Below are 24008 nucleotides of genomic sequence, written 5' to 3'. Positions count from 1 at the left end.
TATCTGACAGAATATAATGAAAGTAAGCTGGCTAGTGTTAATATTATATAAGTAATTACGTGTCCTGAGAATACTGCATGTTTAGGAAAGTTAAATGTCATAGTTATGTATTAGTGCAGTAAATGGTTTAGTTAAGCTACTTAAGTTTGGATAATTAATCAGTGTGCATTAATCTTATATGTCCATGTCATATGAAGTTATGTGTTGAATGTGTATGGTGGCATGATCGTAATACCCATTATAGGATCATAGCTTATATACTTATGATAAGCAAATCTCAGTTTGTAAATATTTAGTATAGCATTGAATCGAGTAATAACTAAAATTTGAATTGTACCATGTTAAGGAATTTAATAAACCTTTTGTTCAATGATAAAAGAGTTGTCTGAAATTGCTATCCAATGCACCACTTGAAAAATATGAACCTAATCACGCGGGATATTAATGTGTTAAGAAACGAGATAAAGTGTCACAACTGCAACATAGTTTCACTTTCAGACATATTTTAGTTATTTCTCTTTGTTTTTGTATATAATATATTAAACTAAATGTTCCAAAAGGCGCAGCATAATACAAATATTAGGGATACTAAGGGGAGAAATAACTTAAGTATTAGTAAAATTTTTGGATATATCTCGAGCATAGATAATAGTAGAACATAGATAAGAGGAAATTACTAGTTAGAATAAAAATCATAAATTGGGACACAACAAAACGAAGAATATAATTTCTTGGCATCATTAATTTATACAGATCAGTTTATACGATAAAAGCTAATAACCCAATGGCCAATCATCATAGCAAGAAGCACTGGCAAATAAACTTCTTGAGATTAAGCCTGAAATTAAGCACTGAGAGTCAAATCAACATAGAAACAGAAGAGAGGATGTTTTTCTTGCAAGGTTCTGCATAGGTCACAGTCAAATTACACATTCTTTTTTTACTGAGGACTGATGATCCACCTATGTGTGAACAATGATTTAACAACATGCATTTCACCATCTGTCACATTCTGGTGGCGTGCCAGCACTGCACTTAAGAAAGGAATAAATTTTCTTCTATTTGAACTGAGTCATATACCATCAGGCAGATCTTAAAAGACTCCTACAAACTGCATGAAGTTTACAACTTTTTAAAAGCAATGAATTTATGCAAACACATTTGATTATAAATTCCATTTATACATAGCAACTGCTTTGCTTAACTAAGTTTTTAAAAATTTTTTTCTGCAGTTCTACAGAAGTCTTAATAAAGTATGGAAGTCGAGAGCCTTATCTCAAAGGAGACGAAGATTCGTCTTTACAAGTGTACCAGCCAGTCTATTTTTCTGTACGGCTCCCAGACCTGGAACATCTCAACAAAAGCAGCGACCGATATTATAAATAGCTTTGGAACTACTTGTCTAAGAAATACCCTGGATTACTCCTGGGAAGACCACATTCCCAACTCTACTATATTAGATGAAACACAGCAAGATCCTCTAGTCAGCACTGTTCAAAGAAACCAAATAAAATGGCTTGGCCACCAACTCAGACATCCACCCTCTGTACCCTGTGATGCTCTGGTCCTCTACGCCCATACAGATGGAAAAAGAAAAAGAGGCAGACCCCGAACTCCATATTGGAAATACATCAGCAATATTCTCTCCATTTCCCCCCAACTCTCTGCATCCGAGATCCATTAATTAGCATATTACAGAGAAGCTTGGTTTTCCTTCACATCATAACAACCTCCAAGTCCTATCTTAGTGTATACAGACTTATTTGTTTTGACTGATTTCCCTATTTATAATTGTAAAATTATAAATAAATGATGTAATGTTATTTGCTAATTAATCTCTTTATTGCCATTTATTATTACATTAAGTACTGCTATAACCTTTAGTTTGGTGCAGTATGGCCTTTGCTATCCTTGCATCGATAAACCTTTAATCAATCAACCAACCAACTTACTCCTTCCACCATATTCTTGACAAAACTTTCAATATCACACCTTACAACATTAGCCTTAATGACTTCATTCTCCAGCCTTCAATAAATCTCACATTTGTTGCACTTGCTCATGAAACATTTCTAACACATCTTCTCTCCACTCTTACTTGTGTGCTATAAGCCATTCATCCTTGGTGGTGAGTACAGTTAGCACACACACTAAACACCCTCGTATTAAACCAGATAATAAGGGAAGCCTTAGCCACCATTTTGTGTCTGCAGCCTACAAATTCTCAATCCATCTTCATAATCAGCATGCCACAATCTTAATATCATTTTTAACACTCTCTTGCACATTCTCCACTGTATCAGAATCACAACAGAAACCAAGACTAAGATCCCGATATAGCTTCCTGACAACTGTTGAACCACCTAAAAACCTCCCAGAGACAAGACTTCATCAATGGCTTGCACTATATTCTGAAAATAATACTGGTATTCCAACAGCCGAACATCTTCCACGTGGTGCCCACTTGGACTGGAATACTTGGAAAAGCCTAAACAGACTCCGGACAACAGGACGCTGTAAACAAAACCTCATCAAATGGGGCTACCTCACTGGCCCAGAAAATTGTGAGTGTGAGACAACCCAGTCCATGGAACACCTTCTTTCTTCCATCGCCTTGTGCAAAAGAGGATCTTATATCCTGCACAGAAAGAGCAGTTTCATTTTTTTCATATTTAATTATTATTCCCTGTATAATTCGCCTACCAAATCTAAGCTGATCTCATTGTAATGTATCCTAATTTGTTGTAAATCATGTTGTACCACTTACTTTACTGTACTACTTGTGTTTGGATACGAAATAAAAAAAAAACAGAAACCAAATGAGCAGACAATTCCAAGTGAGATCTTATAAAGGCTTTGTAAAGAGACAAAATGACCTACTTATCTTTACATGTCAAGGTTCGTTTCATCATTGCCATTATCCTCTGAGTTGTATTTGCAATCTTTGTTATATGGTCCTTCAACTTCTAATCTACTGAAACTCCAAAATCCTTAGTCTGATCAGTTTCTTCTAGCATAATCCTGCTAATATAATATGATATTGGATATCTCATCACACCAAACTGCATCATTTTACATGTTATTGTTGTTATTATTATTATTGACAGAGACCTCCAGGGAATCAATGACTCATTGAGGGAGGACACATACCACACGCACCAACTATTATATTATTCTTGAATTCATTCGCACTGCTTGCATTCACAACATCCAATGGCAATCCATTCCGATCATGCACCACCCTATGAGAGAAAAATCTAGCCATCACCCCCTTCTTAATGGCATTCATTCTCAGTTTCCAAGGATGCTTTCTCGTCCTTTCCCCACCATCCATAAATTGAAAAATTTCATCAACTGAAATACTGTATGACCCTTTCAGAAGTTTCTAGGTCTCAGTCATCATTCTCCTGTTTGCTAGCATCTGCAGTCTATAAATTCTCAATCTGTCTTCATAATCAGTATTCCACAATCCTGATATCATTTTTAACACTCTCCTTTGCACTCTCTCTCTCTCTCTCTCTCTCTCTCTCTCTCCACTATCAGAATCACAACAGAAACCAGAAGACCAGACCTGTCACAATAGTCCAAGTGAGGTCTAATCAAGGCCTTGTAAAGAGGCAAAGTAACTTATATTTATATGTCAAGATTCCTCTTATCTATGATAATATTCTATAATCCAAACCCATATTCTCCAATTTATGCAAGTCTACCATGCTGTATTCTGTCAAAAGCCTTAGCAAAATCCAAAAGTGCCATGATGTATCCATTCCCCTTGTCTAGTTCAATGGTAACATTGTTATAGAATGTGAGCAAGTTACTAAAGCATTGCCTTCCCTTAGGAAACCCATGTTGCTCATTGCAAAGTAGAGATTCACTGTCAATCCATTTCTGAATGAGGGTCCTAACCAATTTTTCAAAAATCTTCACCACCACCACTCCTGAAATATTAATTAGTGGAGAGTTGGATACATCGGTCTTTGCGCTACCCAAGTGCAATGGAATTACAATATATTCTTTCCATTCCTTCAAAATCTTCCCTGTTCTGAGACTCATCTTAAACAGCCTGGTCAAAGGAATAGCCAGTTCAGCCGAACACTCTTTTAGCACACGTGCTGATATCCCACACCCATAAGAACAAGTCCCTAATGCTGAATGCTTATTCAGTTTGTGCAACAGCTCTAATACCTCATCCTCATACACAAGTTTCTTCATCCGGGGAAGAGGCAGCAGTGAGCTCAGTGTTACGTAGACCAGGTTGATAGCTTTTAACAAAACAGGCATTCATTAGTTGAACAACCTCCTCTGCATCTATTACCCTCACACCATCTGCATTTAGAAGAATTATCCTTTCATAATCATTCTTTCTTTTACTTGCAGTATATTGATAGAATTTTTGTGGCTTGTCTTTAGAATGCAGAGCCAGTTTCTTTTCATTCTCATACTTTGCTTTCCGTACAACACTTGCGACTATTCTAGCCTGTTGCTTATAATTTGCATAATGGACATCATCCTTATGTGCAGCTTTCCTTCCACAATATCCTTTTTTTTCCCCGAATCGTTTTAATTTTTTACAAATCTCTTGCTTAATAAGATTATACATCCATTTGACTCCTACCACATTTTTTCTTCGAATTCTAGGGACACATTCTATATCATTTAAGTACTGCTTAAATGCTTCCCATGCACTGTCATTATACTTCCCATTCAGCAACCGATCCCATTCCACTGAACTAAGTATACTCCTCAGTTGGTTACAATTTCCTGCTTTGTAGTTCAGCATGTAACCTTTCCTGAATGGAACATTTATAAACTTAGTCACTTCCCAAGTGAGTACTGCATGATCACTGTCAGCAACTGGAAGAAGAATAGTTAATAAGCCTTTCACTGAACGCCCTCTGACATTATAACCAAACCTAACACTCTTTGAACTTGAGTTCCTTCCGTCTCATGCTGCTTGAGGAAGTTGTACTGCAACAACTCAATAACTTCCTTTTTCATTCTTCTCATGAGATTCTACTGCTACTCAATTAATATTTGGATAATTAAAGTCTCCCATTATGATTACTCTTTTTTTGCACTCATCTTTTCTATTTGGTACCGCATTTCTTCATCACTAGTAACCAGTGGTGAGCTATGGAAATTTTAACAAAGGGCTCGCATCGTCGAGCAAAAAAAAAAAAAAAAAAAAAAAAAGCCGTATTTCAAACCAAAACTTTTATTAATACAGCTTGTGTACAAATTCCAATCAAAAAATATGAGAGGCCAATCAACCTCTAAAGGCTATCATTTTTAAACAAATATTTCATGATCTAAACATGAACTATTTGCACACAATCAACTGTGTTAATTTATCTTACATAAGAAAAACATTTTTTAACTATCAAAATATAATAAGAATGAAATAATTATTATTATTATTATTATTTCGGGCAACTCCAAGGAGTCGACAGACTCATCGAGGGAGGCCCTAACATCATGTCAAGAACAACTATTCGACATTCGCACAGTATCTATCATACCTTGCCTTGAACTCATTCACGGTCGTAGCACCCACAACAGACTCTGGAGGCTTATTCCACTCATTCACTACTCTCCAAGTAAAAAACCTAGCTCTAACACCCTTGTCAAATACGCTCTTGCCCAGCTTCCATTCATGGCCCCTAGTCCTCCCACCACCAGTCATATTTTCAAAAATATCTTCTGGATCAATCTTATATCAAACCCTTCAGTAATTTGAATGTCTCAATCATATCAGCCCTCCTTCGCCTATCAACCAATTTCTGCAACCCACAAATCTTCAACCTATTCTCATAAGGTTCATTCCACAGACCTGCTATCATCTTGGTCACTCGTCTCTGGATCCTCTCCACTTCCTCCCCATCACGAAGAAACCCTGATGCCCATAACCAGACACAGTAGTCCAGATGGGGTCTTATCGAGGCTCGATACAGAGGAACAATAACTTCCTTGTCTCTGCTTGTTAAAGTATTTTTCAGCAACCAAGTGATTTGATGAGCTGATTTAGCCACTTTTGCGATGAGCCCCCTAAACTTCAACTCCCTATCCACCAACACTCCCAAATCCCTGGCCTCATCAATCTCATGGAGTACGGTTCCACCAATGTAATATACTGCTGCTAATCTTTTCACCCCAAAATGCATAATCTTACACTTTGCCACATTAAATCGACATCCATTTTCCTTAGCACAGTCCTCCAAACTATCCAAATCATCTTGCAAAATTTTGACTTCCTGTGCACTCACTATTGCTCTCCCCAACTTTGCATCATCAGCAAACAAGTGAACACTTCCTCTATCTTTTAAAAGAACAAATCTTTTATAATATTTTATAAAACATTTGATTGGCTACTGGTTTTACCATACGATTGGCTACCAGAAGGCAGAAGGGTAAAGATAGCGCATCCGCTTATTTTATTTTCAAACTTGGGCGCATTTGTTATAGAGGAGTTGGAACAATAATTCCAAATAATCTATACACTGCTGAATGGACTAATTTTTGTTAGGTTACCGTATGAGTTTGTCGCTTAATATGTTTCAAACAAAATTTTTTTTTTTTTGGAAAAAATAAAAAAGTCAACAAGAAGAATAAAGGGCTCGCAAATTTGAGAAAAACTTAACAAAGGGCCTCGCGCGAGCCCCTTATAGCTCAACCACTGCTAGTAACCAATCCACCAGGTCAGTAACAACATCCCACACCAGATGGCTTCAAACTCACTGCCACATGAAATACTGTTAGTAGTAGTACTACAATCATAGGTCTCAACTCTAACTGGATTCAATTCATCCAATATCATTAGCAAAACACATCCTCCTCTCTTATCCTGTCTATCCTTTCTAAAAATACTGTACCCTTTACACTCGATACCAGTTAGTATGTCTGATTCTGATAGCCAGGTCTCACTAATGCCTACAACCTGAGGTCCCAACATATTGACCAAGGCAACAAACTCTCCCTTTGAGTAGGAGAGTTTGTTGCCTTGGTCAACACTCCTAACATTTGTGTATATACATAATAATATACCTGCATGTTCTTTTGTATATTCTTGTCTGCAGTCTGCATGCCACAGATAGACAACTTGCAGATCTCTAGTGCCTTATACATGTAGACATCTTTGCACATTTGATTGGTCTGAACCTGACAAACACAAAGTCAAAATCATTCTCTCCTCGTCAACATTTCCATAACAAAGCCCATTCCCATCATTAACACAGTTATATACCACTGTCACTCTTATACTCACATTCTCACCATTCCTCCCTTTATAATTTAGTTTCCCTGACTCTCATACCAGTTATTAGTTTTTCTAGGATCATGATTCCAAATGCATTCAGACGTAAGCTGTTCCTCTTATACAAATCCAATTTTCCCTCAGACTGAACTTATCGCTGGTTAAGTCATTAGTACCTACAACAATTACAATCTCATTTACTTTTCTTTCCTGTTTTTGAATTGCTTCCTTTATATTCTTAATTTTCGCTCCAGGAAAACTCGAAGTTATAACTCACTCATCAACAGCATGTTTTATTATAGTCACCAAACCAAACAACATCCTTCTTTTTACAAACAATGTCATTTACCTGATTTCCGTTACTTACCAAGTTACCTGTTTCCATGCTTGGTTGTTTCTTATTTTGCTGCTTAATTTTCTTTTCCTCCCAATGTTCTTTTAAACACCTCGACTTTTTGTAATTTTTGCATCATCTCTCTGATGATCTGCTTTAATTTTGCTATTTTGGAGGTAAATTCCATTTTCAATAACATCCTCCATATCTCCAACAACATTTTAGTAGGACTAGCCTTCTTGTTCTTGACTGCACAGATGCACAAGAAAAGTAATGCTTAGCATTACGTTTCTTGTGCATTTTTGGCACCACTTTAAACTTATACTTATTATTGAAATATCTTAATAAAAAGATGGTTTAAAACACTAAAATCTACACTAATATACTATAAAACACTAATTTTCAAAGCGAAAAACAACATAACAGACAAAAATCACCAATTTTACATGAGCACTAAATTCACTGACCAGTCACAATGTATCCTGAAACCAAACCCATTTACCATCAAACCAATCCAATTTACTAACATTGAACTGATAGCCATTTTCACATGCCCACAATTCCAGCATATTCAAATCATTCTGTAAGTATTGCATAACAGCTGCACAGCTGAGCACTTTGCATCATCAGCAAATAACAGTATGTTAGATGTCAAATCCTTCTCAATGTCATTAATACATGAATGTAGATTGAATAACAATGGACCGAGTAGCAATCTTTGTGACACACCACTGGTCACCTTAAATCCGGCACACACACACACATATCCTTTCACATACCACTTTTTGATACCTGTCAGTCAGCCATCCTGTTATCCATGCCAATATTATTTAATCTAATCCCATATTCTCTAATTTATGCAACAGTCTTCCATGCTGTATTTTGTCAAAATCCTTAGCAAAATCCAAGAGAAGCATGGTATATCTATTCCCCCTTGTCTAGCTCAATTAACAGCATTATTAGATAATGTGAGCAAGTTGTTCAAATATGACCTTTCCTTAGTAAACCCATTCTGTTCTTTTCGAAATAAAGTTTCTTTGCCAACCCATCCTCTCCTGTTCTGAGACTTAAATTATATAGCTTGATCAGTTTCTTCTAGCATAATCCTACCAATATAATATGACATTGGATATCGATCACCATAATCGAGTATGCGGCCTCTCATCGAGGCCACATACTCGATTGGAGGAGCTGTACTGGAGAAAGTAGGGGGGCACAAGAGATCTGGGGGGAGCGTGATGATTGAGAGAAAACTGAAATTCAGGGAACATATTGCAAAAGTGGTGAAGGTAACCCAGAGGATTGCTGCAATGCTGAGAAGGATACTGACCTGCAGAGATAAAAGACTTATTATTCCATTGTATAAGATCCTGATTAGGCCACACTTAAACTATTCTTCTCGAATTTGGTCCCCAGGATTTGAAAAGGATAAATTACCTGTGGAAAGGGTATAGACACAGATAACAAGGATGGTTTCAGGACAGTACAATGTTAGTTATGAGGATTGGCTGAGGGAATGTGGACTGAAGAGTTTGGTACATAGAAGAAGGAGAGGTGATATGATTGAGAGTTTGAAACTGTTGATAGGTAGTTACAGGGTTGACACTGGGAGATTCTTTTGCTTGGTGGAACAGCGGGAAGGAGCGATGACAAGGGGACATCGCTGGAAATTGCAAAAGGAAACTGTCTGCAAGAGGGTGAGGACTCATGTCTTTGCATGTGGATGAACCGTGGAATGCATTACCTGATAGTGGTGAGAGCAAAAACGGTCAATGAGTTCCATGCGTGGTATGATAGACTTTTGTGTTTCCTAGGAAGGACCTCCCACGATGAGTCTTTTGACTCCATGGAGGCCTGAATAATAATAATAATAATAAGATTTTGCTCTCTAAAACCACTCTGTGATTTTGTTAACAATAAATTTAAATTATAGGCACAGAATTAAACTTCTATTCACAACTTTATGTAGCTCAGTCTAATAACTGGAATGTCACCACATTTGGTAGGAAGTGTTACACCCTGATAACTTAAGAATGTGAAAATTTCAGTTATCAGGATGTAACAAGAGAAGAATTAAAAACCCTGTATAGATAACTAAGTAAGTAAGCTTGTTCCTAAGCAGATATCGTTCAGAGCCTTTGAAAGTAATGAATACAAAAAATTAAAAGAAAGAAAAATATGCTTGCATCCAAGTGAAAAATATAGCTGAAATTGTTTGTTGAACTAAATAAAAAAAAGAAGGGTATTTTATTACAGTTGTGATATGATAAAATAAGGTTAAGTAAAGCAAAGAAGATTAGGATTTTGAGAGGCTAGTTTTTACACTTGAAATAAGAGATTAAAGATTCGAGTTAATTCTTAGAAAATTTTGGAAAGGGGATTAATTTAGTATAGATGACATAGAGGTTAGCTTAAACAAAAACCAAAGTTCAAAGTCATAATTCCCAAATTGAGACTTCATCACGTGTCAGTCGCATGCACACGGACCGAATGATGTTTTGGCAGAAAAACGCCACTCTAATTGGTCAGTGAAATCAACTCCAGTAAGGTGGGAAGAAAAGAAATTGAAGAAGGTGCCAGGAGGGGTCATCGTATAAAAGGGTTAGAACTCCCCCCACGAGGCTTTTTTCCTCAGAGTTTTCTTCACGAGTCTTCGTATAGGTCTCACGTGGTATTCCTGAGTGACGAGTTAGGAGTTTTCTCCGTCAGACACAATAAGGTGGGCGGGATTTCGATTCTGTGTTCCTATTGTAAGAAATAAGGGACGCCATTTAGTTAAAAAGAGAGAAGATAATGTCAGCGTGTTTCATCATCCAGTGATCGTAATGAGAGAAAGAAAATTCTATAAAGAAGTCAGTGCCCACGTGGTGAATTTCACAGCCATAGAATAGATGATCCTATGTATGTCCTTGATTGAAGAATGTAAGGTAGGTAAAGATTGTGAAAGCCCATCTTAGTGCCAAAAGAATTTAGGAGTGATAAGTTATAGAAGAGTTCATCCTAGGAAGGTAAAATATCGGAAAAAGGTAGAGACCAGTGTAGAAGACCCAAGTCAAAAGGTACTGTAAAATCTCGTGTCAATTCAAATCATATGTAACTGTAGTCATTGTTCAATTACTGAACAGTTGAAAGGATTAATGAGAATTATACCAGGACTTTAGTACATGTCAAACTAGAATAAAAATGAGTTTGTTACTATTAATTAATACGTATTCATGTGCCTAGAGATTTATGCATGTACATTGTATTTTAATTAAGAGAGTTTTAAAGGTCAAAAGTGCGTATTAGCTCAGCGAAAGGATAATTTTAATCCATATTGTCTTAGTGAGAAAATTAGAGTAACTGATTATATATGTCCTAGAAAATACAGAATTATAGCATGATCGAACCAGTAAGGGGTTAGACAAAGGATCAACTAGTTCTAGGATTATACGTTTGTATGTATAGAATCTGTTATGGCGATATGATCACAATTCTCATGTAGGATCTTAACCTAATACTTGTGTTTAGCTAGTGAAAATTTATATTATATATTCTTAGTATTGAATTGAGTTTCATTTGATAAAGAATTAATTGTATCATGTTTAAGAGTTCAATAAACTTTTGTTCCTTGAAAATACAGTTGTCTGAGATTGCCGCTCAATGCACCACTTGTAACAACGTATGAACCTAATCACGGGGGGGGGGGGGGGGATTTTGTTGAGTTACGAGATAAAGGTCAAGATTGCATATTAGTTTCACACTCAGACATATTTTGGTAATTGCTCCTTGTTTTTGAATTTTATATTTTAAACTAAATGTCCTGAAAGGTGCAGTATAAAATAAATATTTAGGAACACTAAGGGGAGAAGAAGCTTGAATATTTGTATTTGGGCTCGTATATAGATAAGATTTGGATAAAGACAAGTATAGTTTCACATGTAAGGATAGTTGAAAGCCTAATAATCGTAAATTGGGACACAAAGAAGACTAATCCAGACATGGGAAGGATTCCATAAAAAAAATTCAAAAAGTCATCAACAGGGGGAATATGGTGCTGTTATAGCCCAGGGAGGGAAAAATTTGCATGAAATGAAGTTGAACATCTGTTTTGCTGGCATGATAAGAGCTATAAAGTAAGGGAAAAGCTTCACAAATGGATACCTATTGATAGTCATGTTCAACATGTGCTTCACTTTACATCACGTTACTAGTAAAGTTATTTTACCTTAATGAGTGCAACGCAGCAGCTGCCACCAGAACTTGAATAAAGGTCCTCTGTCAGCTAACACAGATGATCAATGATTTAGAAGTTTGTAGTAAGAAACAGAATCTTGGGAAGTTCGACTCCTGGCAGTGCCACCATGGGGAATCAAAGAAGTTGCCACCAAGAATGTTGACAGATCACATGAAAATGTTGCTGATATAAGATGTTGGAAGTTTTTATTTATTATTGTTGCTGATATAAATTAAAGCTGCCAAGAATATCTCGGTTTCATCCTATATACAAGTGTAAGCAAATAAAGTTTGCACGTGAAGTAACTTCACGACTGGGCTACTTGTATATAGAGACTAATGACCTCGCATCAATTGCCTTAGTATCCCATAATGCAACACATTTCCTTATGGACATGTATAATGTGAAGCATTATGGGAAAAGCCACTATTCAAAAAAAAAAAAAAAAAGGTTTCAACCTTTATTGAGGTCTCATTAGTGTGAGCCAGACCCATAAGTGATACCAAGGTTGAAGTAATACAGAAGACATATTTCCATATACAGGTGTCACACCTTAATTACTAAAATACTCTGGATTAGAGATAGATGTTGAAAGTTTTTTTCACTTAGTTATACTATAAATTAAAGATGTCAAGACATTATATTCTTGATTTCATCCTTTATACAAGTGTAAGCAAACAAACTTTGTGTGTGAAATGTTGCTGGTAGTAGCAGTACCAGTGGAGCAGTGCAACAATTAGATATGCCTTATTCCATGGTATGGAAAGTCTTGCAGAAAATTATTACATTTTATCATACAAGATCAACCACATCTAGCAGCTACTACACGATGATTATGATAAGCAACTCACTTTTGTTCTGATGTTTCTGGTCAGATTGGAAGTTTGTAGATGCTTAGCCTTGGAAAATTCTGTGAGGAGATGAACTGCATTTTTATCCAAAATTGTCAAATTTGGGCTTCTGAATCACCCCACATGTTCTAGGAACTCCCATTACATTCACTGAAAATTACCATTTGGTGTCGCTTTACAGATTTTATAATAGGGCCATTCTTTTTTTTAAGGGCATCACTCCCGCAGGACCAGTAAGTTGTTCCATTAAGTTGTTCCATTACTGCAGTAATGGAACAACTGCATCACTCCCGCAGGACCAGTAAGTTGTTCCATTACTGCAGTAATGGAACAACTTACCAGTAAGTTGTTCCATTAAGTTGTTCCATTACTGCAGTAATGGAACAACTTACTGGTCCTGCGGGAGTGATGCCCTTAAAAAAAAGAATGGCCCTATTATAAAATCTGTAAAGCGACACCAAATGGTAATTTTCAGTGAATGTAATGGGAGTTCCTAGAACATGTGGGGTGATTCAGAAGCCCAAATTTGACAATTTTGGATAAAAATGCAGTTCATCTCCTCACAGAATTTTCCAAGGCTAAGCATCTACAAACTTCCAATCTGACCAGAAACATCAGAACAAAAGTGAGTTGCTTATCATAATTATCATGTAGTAGCTGCTAGATGTGGTTGATCTTGTATGATAAAATGTAATAATTTTCTGCAAGACTTTCCATACCATGGAATAAGGCATATCTAATTGTTGCACTGCTACTACCAGCAACATTTCACACACAAAGTAAGTTGTTTTACAGATTTTATAATAGGGCCATTCTTTTTTTTAAGGGCATCACTCCCGCAGGACCAGTAAGTTGTTCCATTACTGCAGACATGCCAAACAGTTTCATCATTCTGCAACTTCAGGAATGATGTCTGGACGAGACCATTTTTATGCAAGATGGAGCACTTTTCCACATTGCAAGACCAGTATAGCAGCTTCTATAGCATCGCTTCACAGAAGAAAGAGCAATTAGTCACTTCTTTCCAGTTGCATGTTTCGACACTACCTACACTAACAATGAGTCGATAAACGGTGCCTGTAAATTAAAGATGCTAAGATATTATATTCTTAGTTTAATACTTTATCTAAGTGTAAGCAAACAAAGTTATTATTATTATATATAAGGTGCCTCCATGGAGTCAAAGGACTCATCATGGGAGACCCAACTTTGACATACTAACCGTTATTCATACAATACCACTCATACTTCCCCTTAACCTTATTCACAAATGAAGCATTCACAACCACCTCTGGCAACACATTCCACCCATTTACAACCCTCCAAGCAAAAAATCTAGTCCTAACACCCTTGTTAACCACACTCTTACACAATCTCCAGGGATGACCCCCTCGCTCTTTCCCTTCCTGCAATGGTCTTAAAAAAAGTTATCAGTATCAATCCTGTAAAACCATTTTAATAATTTATATGTCTCTATCGTATCTCCTCTCCTACATCTATCAAACTAGTTTTTGAAGCCCACAGACCTTCAATCTATCCTCGTAGGAGACATCACACAGGCCTGCAACAATTTTTGTAACTTGCTTCTGAATCCTCTCCCCCATTTCTACATCACCAAGAAATCCAGGTAACCAGATCTGTGCACAATAGCCCAAATGAGGTTTTATTAATGCCTTATAAAGTGGGACAATCACTTCCTTATCCCTGCTTGTCAGTGTGTAAAGTTTTGGCAACCTTTGGCAAAATCATCAACTTCTTGCAGTTCAGTTCCATTAATATGATAAACGGCATGTGATCTCATCCTCCCAAAGTGCATCACCTTACACTTGCCACATTAAACTGGCAGTCGTTTAGTTTAGCCCAAACAGTCAGCCTATTTAAGTCATCCTGCAAGATATCCACATCATCTGAATTAACTATTGCTCTTACCAGTTTTGCATCATCAGCAAACAAGTGGATATCTCCTTTCAAAGTATTCCCAATATTATTGATGTACAAATTAAATAATAGAGGTCCAAGCACTGAGCCCTTTGCACTTTTATCCAAAAATGAATGAACTCATTCATTTTTGGATAAAAATGACCATAACATTGAAAAGAAAAATGTGTACCAAAGATCTGAAATGAACTTAAGTTGAGCAATTCTCAGATATGAAATTTAGATACAACTATGTAAATATTATTGGACAAAAGTAATGGATACTGAAAGCAATAATCTAACTCTAAATCTTATTATATCCCATTGAAGCAGAGCAATGAAATCTGACAACCCCCTCCAGTCTGCCAACATGCTATCTCTTCTTAACATATTCTCTTCCAAATAATAAATTTAGTTTAATCCTTTATCCAAGTGTAAGCAAACAAAGTTTGCACCCGAAGTATCTTCAGGACTGAGGCAACTTGTGGACCAAGCTCTCATCACTCCTTGTCTTAGTATCTCCCATAATGCAAAGCACATCTCCCTGCGGGCATGTATAATGCTATGCATTAAGGGAAGGGCCACTACCCAGGCCAGTTTCAACCTTTATTGAGGTCTCATCAGTGGTAGCCAGACCCAGCGGTGGTGATATTAAGATGGAAGCAATGGAGAAAAACCTTGATTACACCTTGGTATCACCACCTCTGGGTATGGCTCCCACTTATGAGACCTCAATAAAAGTCAAAACCGGTCTGGATAGTGGCCCTTCCCTTAATACATAGCATTATACATGTCAGCAAGGAGATGTGCTTTGCATTATGAAAGATACTAAGACAAGTGACGAGAGCTTGGTCCACCTTTACCACGAGTTCCCTCAGTCCTGAAGATACTTCAGGCACAAACTTTGTTTGCTTACACTTGGATAAAGGATTAAACTAAATTTATTATAGTCTAACCAAGTGTGTGTGTGGGGGGGAAACAATGCTTTGCACTGTTTTATATATAACGTTGTGCAGCTCTCACTGTTTTAAAATTGTCAATTGTTCTAGATCTACCTTGTAATCTATTACCTAATGCCAATGATAATGAGGATGATCTATATCCAAAGATGAAGCTGCATCTGAAATCTGAAGAAACTTTAATAACATGAACACAAACAAGGCACCTGGTACCTCACCTATTATGTTATAAACTTGTGTCTCAACACTAATACCTATCCTGATTTTCCTCTGCAATCTCTGTTATTCCATCTCTATTATTGGCATTTACCCTATGGCATGGAAAAAGGCCCACATTCAATCCATTTCAAAGAAAAGGAACAAAAGTCAGCCAATAAACTACCGTCCAATTGCTCTCACTTCTGTTCTAAAACTCTCGAGACAGTCATCAACAGCCATTTCTGCACCATTTGAAGATTCACCAACTAATTAGTGACCAACAATATGGATTCCACCACTCTCGTCCACGGCAAAGTTTCTAGCCTTCACCAGCTACCTCTGAATTGGGTTTGAACCCAAGAAAAATTCAGAGAAACTGACACAGTCAATCTCAACATTTCAGAAGCATTTGCTAGGTTTGGCACAGGGGCCTACTTACCAGCTTGCCATTCTATGGTCTACCTTCAATCTTCTATAACTGGCTTTCCAACTTTCACACTGGTTGTTCACTCTGGTTTCCTCTCCCCAGAAATCGGAGGAGAGGAAACCACAGAGAAAATCCTGTGGTACCCCAATGCTGGGGAACAAAAGGGTTCTGTATTCTCACCCACTCTCTTCCCCCTATATATAAATGATTTGTATATATACAGGCTTCAAATCCTATCCATAGCTTCCTTCCTGGATGAGAGTACAACTCCATTCCTCCTTTTCATTTGACAAACTGTGTATAGTGCCCAACTGTTAGAACCCTCAAGATGTGCCATGACCACTGTCCTGAACTCCTATCTCCAAGTTATATTTCAATGCCACCAAAAATCTGTCTTTTGTGATCTCTTGCAAGAAGGAGCTCACCCCTCCCCCACAACTTTCAATAACATCCAGATATCCAAACACAACAGACATCCATCATTGGACTGACCTACACCTCCAACCTTTCCTAGCAAACATATCTCAACCATAGTTCCTGCAGCTGCCAAAAAAAATCAGTGTAATTTTCTATTCCAGATACTATTTAACACCTTTACAGCTGTTCACTCTGTACAACTCCTCTCCACCACAATCCTTCTCCAACAGACAATCAGTTTCTGCCTTATGCCTGTTCTACAGATAATTCCAAAGAGAGTGCTCTGCTATACTGGCCACTATTATTCTTCCACTTTACTCCAAAATCATAAGAACAAGACCTGCTGGTAGCCAACACCCATTTACAGTCGTACTTGAAACTTGAAAATCCAAATTCTCTGCCTACTCTTTCATTCCATCTGCTTCTGTTCTGTGGAACAGCCTCCCACCCAAGGAATACAACCTTTAGCAAAAGAACAGGGTCCCTTGACCTAGAATCGGCAGGACATACTTGAACCAGGAGCCAGAACAGAAACTGGGCGAAAACAAACTTATTCAGCGACGACCACTCCTCCTAAGCGATCTTCTAGCTAACTTGATTCACCTCCTCCGAAACGAACCCTCTTCATTAAGATTGACCTTCCTTGAATAAACTTCCTGTGTTCCCCCTTTTATGCTGCTCAATCGACCTTGGGTCTTGCTATCATTTTATTCCCCTGGGTATTCACAGAGGTCTTTCCCCCCACCTTTTAGGTCGCTGCGTTAAGACGGGGAAACCACGTACATTCTTGACCTTCGTGTGTGCAATGGCCTCAGGTCTTATTCTTAATCCCATCATGGATATTTCTTTGTCTTAACAATTTATTGTTACAATTAATTTAGACAATTTTTTTTTTGTCTTTTGTTGTTGTACAGCAAATCAATAGTTAAATATCAACCAAAATTACAAGTATGTTAAATTAATTTGAATTCCTAAGTAAAATCGGTATAGAAAAAAATCTAATCTAAAAATTCTGTCTATACAAGATTTTACAGTACTCTCCACTCATTCAACAAACCATGAAGTATTCAGACAACCCAGGCTACAAGATCATCTACAAAAAGTGTCCTAAATGTTAACCTTCATAAATATCCTTCAATTTTCTCCTGCAAAAGGGATCTCAGTAACACACAAATCACCAGACAAGATCAGATTTCTCTTGGACTAACATTCACCTCTTCTCTCCTGTCATAAACATATCACAACAATAGCCTCCTCAGCATCCAACAAAGTAGGCATTCTCTTTCGTTCAAAAGGAAAAGGATATTTTACACCCAACCAATTTCTATGTACAAATCTGCTCATGCTTAGAATACTGCTCACATGTTTAGGGTGGTGCACCTAAAACTTCCCCTAAAATTCTTGATGCTGTCCTGAGGCAAGTTATTGGCTCATTGATGATCCCTCTCTCTCTCTCTTAGAGATTTACTTCAACATCTATCTCACCAGTACAGTGTTTCAGCGGTATGTCTGTTCTACACATAATTCCTTCACTTTCAGTTGTACATGAACAGTAGCTACCCAGCATCACTTTACTGTGCAATTGCACACCCAATGAACCTATTTCTTCTCTTCCTCTTTTATTCCATACGCCTCGGTCCTCTGGAAGACCATTCCTCGTGAAGTATTCCCAAACAATACAACTTGGAGCTAGTCACACTATATACTTATACGGAAAAAAAAAAAAAAAAACATCTCAGATCATCGGCACCCTACACATGGCACTGATGTGCTTATGGATCTCTCGACTTCTCATGTATGGGATCCATATTGGGGTAAAAAAAAATAGAACAGAGTGCAAAACCAATAGCACATCAGTGGAGATGTGATGAAGTATAAAAGAGGATGATGATGATGAGAGAAGGTAGTTCATTATGTTTGGAGCTGGAAAGTAAATGGATACTAACAAGCAGCTTCTCATATGCTTATGGGTTTGAGGGAAGGTGGAGGAATAGGTTCAGACAGTTAAGTGGGATAGCACCCATGAAAATACCCGAGAGACACAAAATGGACTGCAAAGATGTGATTGAAATGGTATGATCAGGTAGTGACTGAAGTAGTCTGCAAGAGAAGGGTCACCAATTAACTGAATTATTATTACGGGTATCTCCATGGAGTCAGTAGACTCATCGCAGGAGACCCAAACTAGCAAAACAATATCTGTCATATCTCTTCTTGAATTCATTTATAGATGAAGAGCTCACAACTAAGTCAGGCAATGAATTCCACTCATTCACCACCCTCCAGGCAAAAAACCTTATTTTCACACCCTTGTTGACCACACTCTTTCTTTAATTTCCAGGGATGACCTCTTGTTCTTCCATCACTATCACACAGCTGAAACATTTCCCCTGCATCAATCCTACAAAAACCTTTCAGTAATTTAAATGTTTCTATCATATCCCCTCTTCTCTGCCTATCAACCAACCTCTGCAATCCACAAGCTCTCAATCTATCAATGTAGGGAGCATTTTTTTTTTACATCACTCACCAACTTAGTCACTCTTCTCTGAATCCTCTCCACAGCCTCCTCATCTCCAAGGAATCCAGGTGAGCAGACCTGAGCACAGTAATCCAAATGTGGAAGTATCAACACTTTATAAAGGGGAATAATAACCTCTTTATCTCTGGATGTCAGTATGTTCCTCAACATCCAAGTAATCCTATGTGCAATCTTGGATACCTTAGCAATGTATCCCCTGAACTTCATCTCCCTATCTACCAAACCCCTAAGTCCCTAGCCTCATCAATCTCTTGGAGTACTGTTCCATCAATGTAGTACACAGCTGGTAATCTTTTAATCCCAAATGCATGACTTTCCACTTTGAACTGACACCCATTACCTTTTGCCCATTCTACCAGCTTATTTAAATCATCCTGCAAACTTTCAACATCAGCTTGATGTTGAAAGTTTGCAGGATGATTGGTTTGCAGGATGAAGTCGGGAAAGGTAGCCATGGGCACCGTGAAGCTATTGAAGGAGCAAGAAAGATGGACCAGCATGTCTTGCTAGTGAGAGAGCCTACAACGTCCATTGGACACCTTCGGCTGACTCAGAAATGTCGATAAAATGTGCTTCGAGCCCTGGGAGTCATCTACGTGAGACGGCGGTAAAAGACAGACGTAACCACAGTAATAATCTCTATATAGAAGTTAAAGCCTAAGACGGATAGGCAACCAACGGAACCAGCATAGGAACCGGGAACTGCTATGTTGTGTGTTAACAAAGATCCGTGAGTACAATTTGTTGTGTTTATCTATGATATGGAAAACTGACTCAAAAGTCCGTGGGACATTTTTTTTGTTTAAATATAGTTCATTGTTCCAGACTGAAAAGTAAAGGTAAAGATTAATTGTTCAAAAAAAATAATATAGGAGATATTTTGCATAGAATTTATAGATCATGATAATCTTAGTATTGAGAAGGATTGACAGTTTTCTTTATGTGTTATAATATTGAATGACCTGGTGTATACTCAAATGTTGAAATGTCACAATTATAGTTTTAGAATAGAGCTAAGAGGGAATACTTTTAAAAGTGTATGATCTTGTATATTTGCCTTTTAATTTGAAATAAACATGCTCGATTTGTTCAAGAATCGTACTGCCTGATCTTTATGCAATGCACTGTTCCCAAAAAACAGTTCAATGGACCTGTGAATGAAAGTATTAAAGATTAGCCACAACCGATAATTAAGCTTTTGAATAATCTCAGAGTAAACTCTATAAGAAGTTTTGAATATATCTATTGGTGGCGTAGTCGTTAACTCTAAATAAATTTTCCAGAGTTTTCCCAGTAACAGAAATAGCTAACGTGTAGAGAAGAGAAAGAAAAATAAATACATTCAGGAAATAGTCCTAATTATCATAGGACAACTTTAGTACAGTTAATTCAAACAATACTAGGAATTACATTAAAAAAAAAAAAAAAATCTTATTACTGTGGTTGCATGTGCATGTTTAGTCATGAATGCTCCACAAGTTTCATTACACAACAAAAAACTATAGCATTTTGAATAGCTTTTCTCTTGGCACCTTGTCATATGCCTTTTCCAGATCTACAAAACTTAAATACAGATCTTTGTTATATTCCCATGCTTTCTCAACTATTTGTCATAAAGTGAAAATCTGATTCTGACAGCCTCTATTTGGCCTGAATCCATCTTGTTATTCACCAAGCTTTTCTTCCACAATCCCTCTCAACCGTCTCTCGAGTATACTTGCATAAATCTTACCATGAACACAGTAGAAAAATACCTCTGTAATTCTCACATTCAGTTTTATTTTCTTTTTTGTACTATGGGAGATCTATTTCAAATCATCTGGAATTCATCCCTGCATCCAGGCCTTCTGACCTATGCAGTGCAGCCATTTCAAGACTTTTATAGCTTCATACTTGAGCATTTCTGGTCGCCTGTTGCCTTTCCACATTTCAGGCTTTTGATGGCTTTTGCTACTTCAATCCCTGATTGCATGCCTGATGGGTGTTTTTTACCACTATACTGTCACTGCTTGTTTCGTTTTGCAATTTTTCGAAGTAATTACTCCATGCATCAAGGATATCTTTTTCTCCAGTTTTTATGTCACCTTTGTCATCTCTAATTCCTTTAACAGCACTCATTCCCTTAATTTCTGATCTTTTTAAAGTCTCCAGAATATTTTGCTATCTTCCTAATATTTATTTTCAAAGTTCTTACCAAAGTCTATCATGACTTTTGTTTAGCTAGTTTTACACAATATTCAGCTTTCTTACATTTGTCTCTGTATTCTCTAAAAGCCGAAGTTGACTTATTCACCAGGAACTTTCAATGTGCTGTCTCCTTTTCCTTCATTGTCTCTTAACTTACTGTGTACACCATGGAGTTCTGATTTTTCTATCCTTGCAGACAACCTCAACACATACCTCCCTGGCTGAATCAATCAATATTTTCTTCAAGGCTTGTTTCCTATTCTCAACTCTTTCATTTTTTTTCTTGAATAATGTTTGTGTATTTTAGTCTACAGTTCACATCTGAGAGCAGCTAAACTCTTGAAACCCTTGCTTTCTTGCATGTTCTTCTTTTCAATATGAAATTCAAATTTATCCTGCTCAAGACTAAATGGTGATCACTTCAAATTTCAAATCCTGTGTACACTCTTGTGTCCTGCACTAGTGAGAAAACATCACTATCAACAATAACATAGTCAATGAGACTTTCCTTATTTGTTGCCTTTTCTCTCCATGTGAATTTGTGCAAATTTTATGTTGGAACATTGCGTTAGTAATAACTAATCCATGTCCTGAGCAGAAATCTAATAGGTATTTGCCATTATTATTAGCTCTGCTCTTTTCTCCAAATTTTCCCAAAATATTTCCATATGTCTTATGATCATTTCCTACTCTTCTATTTAGATCCTCAACAAGGACCAACTTTTCCTTTTTTCATTGTGTCAGTTGCTTTCTCTAAAGCCTCAAAAAATTCCTCCACTTCTACCTTAGAACCTTATCTGGTAGTATATGCACAAATAAGTCTCATTGTGTAGTTCCCCATTGTGATATTTGATCACATCACTCTACTTGAGACCGTCTGCAATTTCAAGATTAGCCTCGTATTTAGTGTTGAATACTATAGCTACTGCTTCTTATCCCTGATTATTATTGCCTGAATATATCATTTTGTATTTATTGTTTAGAAAGAGCTCACAGTTTTTTTTGTTTGTTTGTTTCAGTCACCCCTATTATGTTGATCTGGTACTTATCCAATTCTTTTGCTAGTTTCATTTCTTTGCATTCAGGCTTCTTATGTTGATAAAACCAATTGAACTTTGATGATGTTGAGTTGGGATATGTTTCAAGATTTGTACTTTTTACTGCTTGCCCTGGTTTCCTGGTGAAAGTAACGCTCCCCCCCCCTTCCCCTGTTTAACTGGGCCATGCCCCAACCAGCATGAAATTCTGTTATGTTGTACCGTCATTTTATATTGTGGTTAAAGCCAATAAGAATGCAATTTGGTCAACTAAATCCCAAATTCCAGCCTATCCTTGTTTGTTCAGTCTACGGATTGATATCTAATAGGGTGCACAATGAGAAGGTGAAGATTGGACATTAGGTCAGAAGCCTTAGTTGGTTTTCTGCATTCCTTTAAAGGCTATCTGGAGATCTCCTCTCAGTTATACAGCTTTGATCCTTAAGCACTCCCAAGAATCTCAAAGGTATAAAGAGTTAATTTAAATTCTATTATGTATATGGAATGGAAGATGATAGTGTAGCAAAAGAAGATTTGTGCCAAAATTGGCATTCCTTTAAAGGCTATCTGGAGGTCTCCTCTCAGTTATACAGCTTTGACCCTTAAGCACCCCCAAGAATCTCAAAGGTATAAAGAGTTAATTTAAATTCTATTATGTATATGGAATGGAAGATGATAGTGTAGCAAAAGAAGATTTGTGCCAAAATTGGCATTCCTTTAAAGGCTATCTGGAGGTCTCCTCTCAGTTATACAGCTTTGACCCTTAAGCACCCCCAAGAATCTCAAAGGTATAAAGACTTAGTTCATTTAAATTCTATTATGTATATGGAATGGAAGATGATAGTGTAGCAAAAGAAGATATGTGCCAAAATTGGCATGAAATGTATTGAGAAAAAATAAATATATATACAGTAAAACCACATTTTTATGTTCCAGCAATTTACGTCATTTTGCCGTTGGTCTCGTCTTAAGGCCTATTCTTACAATATATTGTTTTCCCGCCATTAACAACTTGATGTGGGCGTTATTTCCCGTGATTTGCGTTTTCTTCTTGGGTGGAAATACTGATTTTCGAATCGATTTCTGCGGAAATCTGCGCATTTCTGTTGCTTCTGGCTGTAGTTTCGTTTCCACCATCATAGTGACCTGCATGCTTGCAGCAGTAATGTAGTGATGAGCAATACCGTGATTTTTCAATCACAGTATGAATTGATATTGCAGAATTTCTGCTACATAATTTAGTGTGTGAAAGTTGCTTCCAAGTTGCAGTGGTGGATTATCCATGTTAGTAACATGGAGAAAAAAGACAGAAAATGTATTTTGGTAGAAGAAAAGATGGTAATTCTGAACGTGTAGATTGGAATGCCAGATTACGCATGCATTTAGCAAAAGATTTTGGACTCTCCGTGTCCACTTTGAACACGATAGTAAAAAACAAATCAAGCATTGAACTCAATGCAAATCAATCTGGCACTATTCAAAAAAAAAAAAATCAATTAAAGATTTTTTAAAATAGATAAATGTAAGTAATTGTAAATTCATTTATTTTCAGTTATTAAATTTTGTAATCGAGTATATAGACTCACATACTAGCAGTAAGTCATCTTTTAGCCTTTTTTAATTTTTTTTTTTACATTTCCTGCTATTTACACTTTTTTCCATCAGTCCCCTGAA

General features: G+C 37.0%; 1 protein-coding gene across 1 annotated transcript in view; it reads right to left on the bottom strand.

The window, feature by feature from the left end:
- Hmbs (porphobilinogen deaminase-like protein l(3)02640) overlaps positions 1 to 24008 on the bottom strand; it is a 231703-nt gene that overhangs the window by 53635 nt on the left and 154060 nt on the right. The window lies entirely within an intron of this gene.

Source organism: Typopeltis vanoorti, chromosome 23, assembly GCF_054136105.1.
Source record: "Typopeltis vanoorti isolate ZY-2024b chromosome 23, IOZ_Tvanoo_1.0, whole genome shotgun sequence".
Lineage (NCBI taxonomy): Eukaryota > Metazoa > Arthropoda > Arachnida > Uropygi > Thelyphonidae > Typopeltis > Typopeltis vanoorti.
This window is presented reverse-complemented; position numbering and strand designations above follow the sequence as displayed.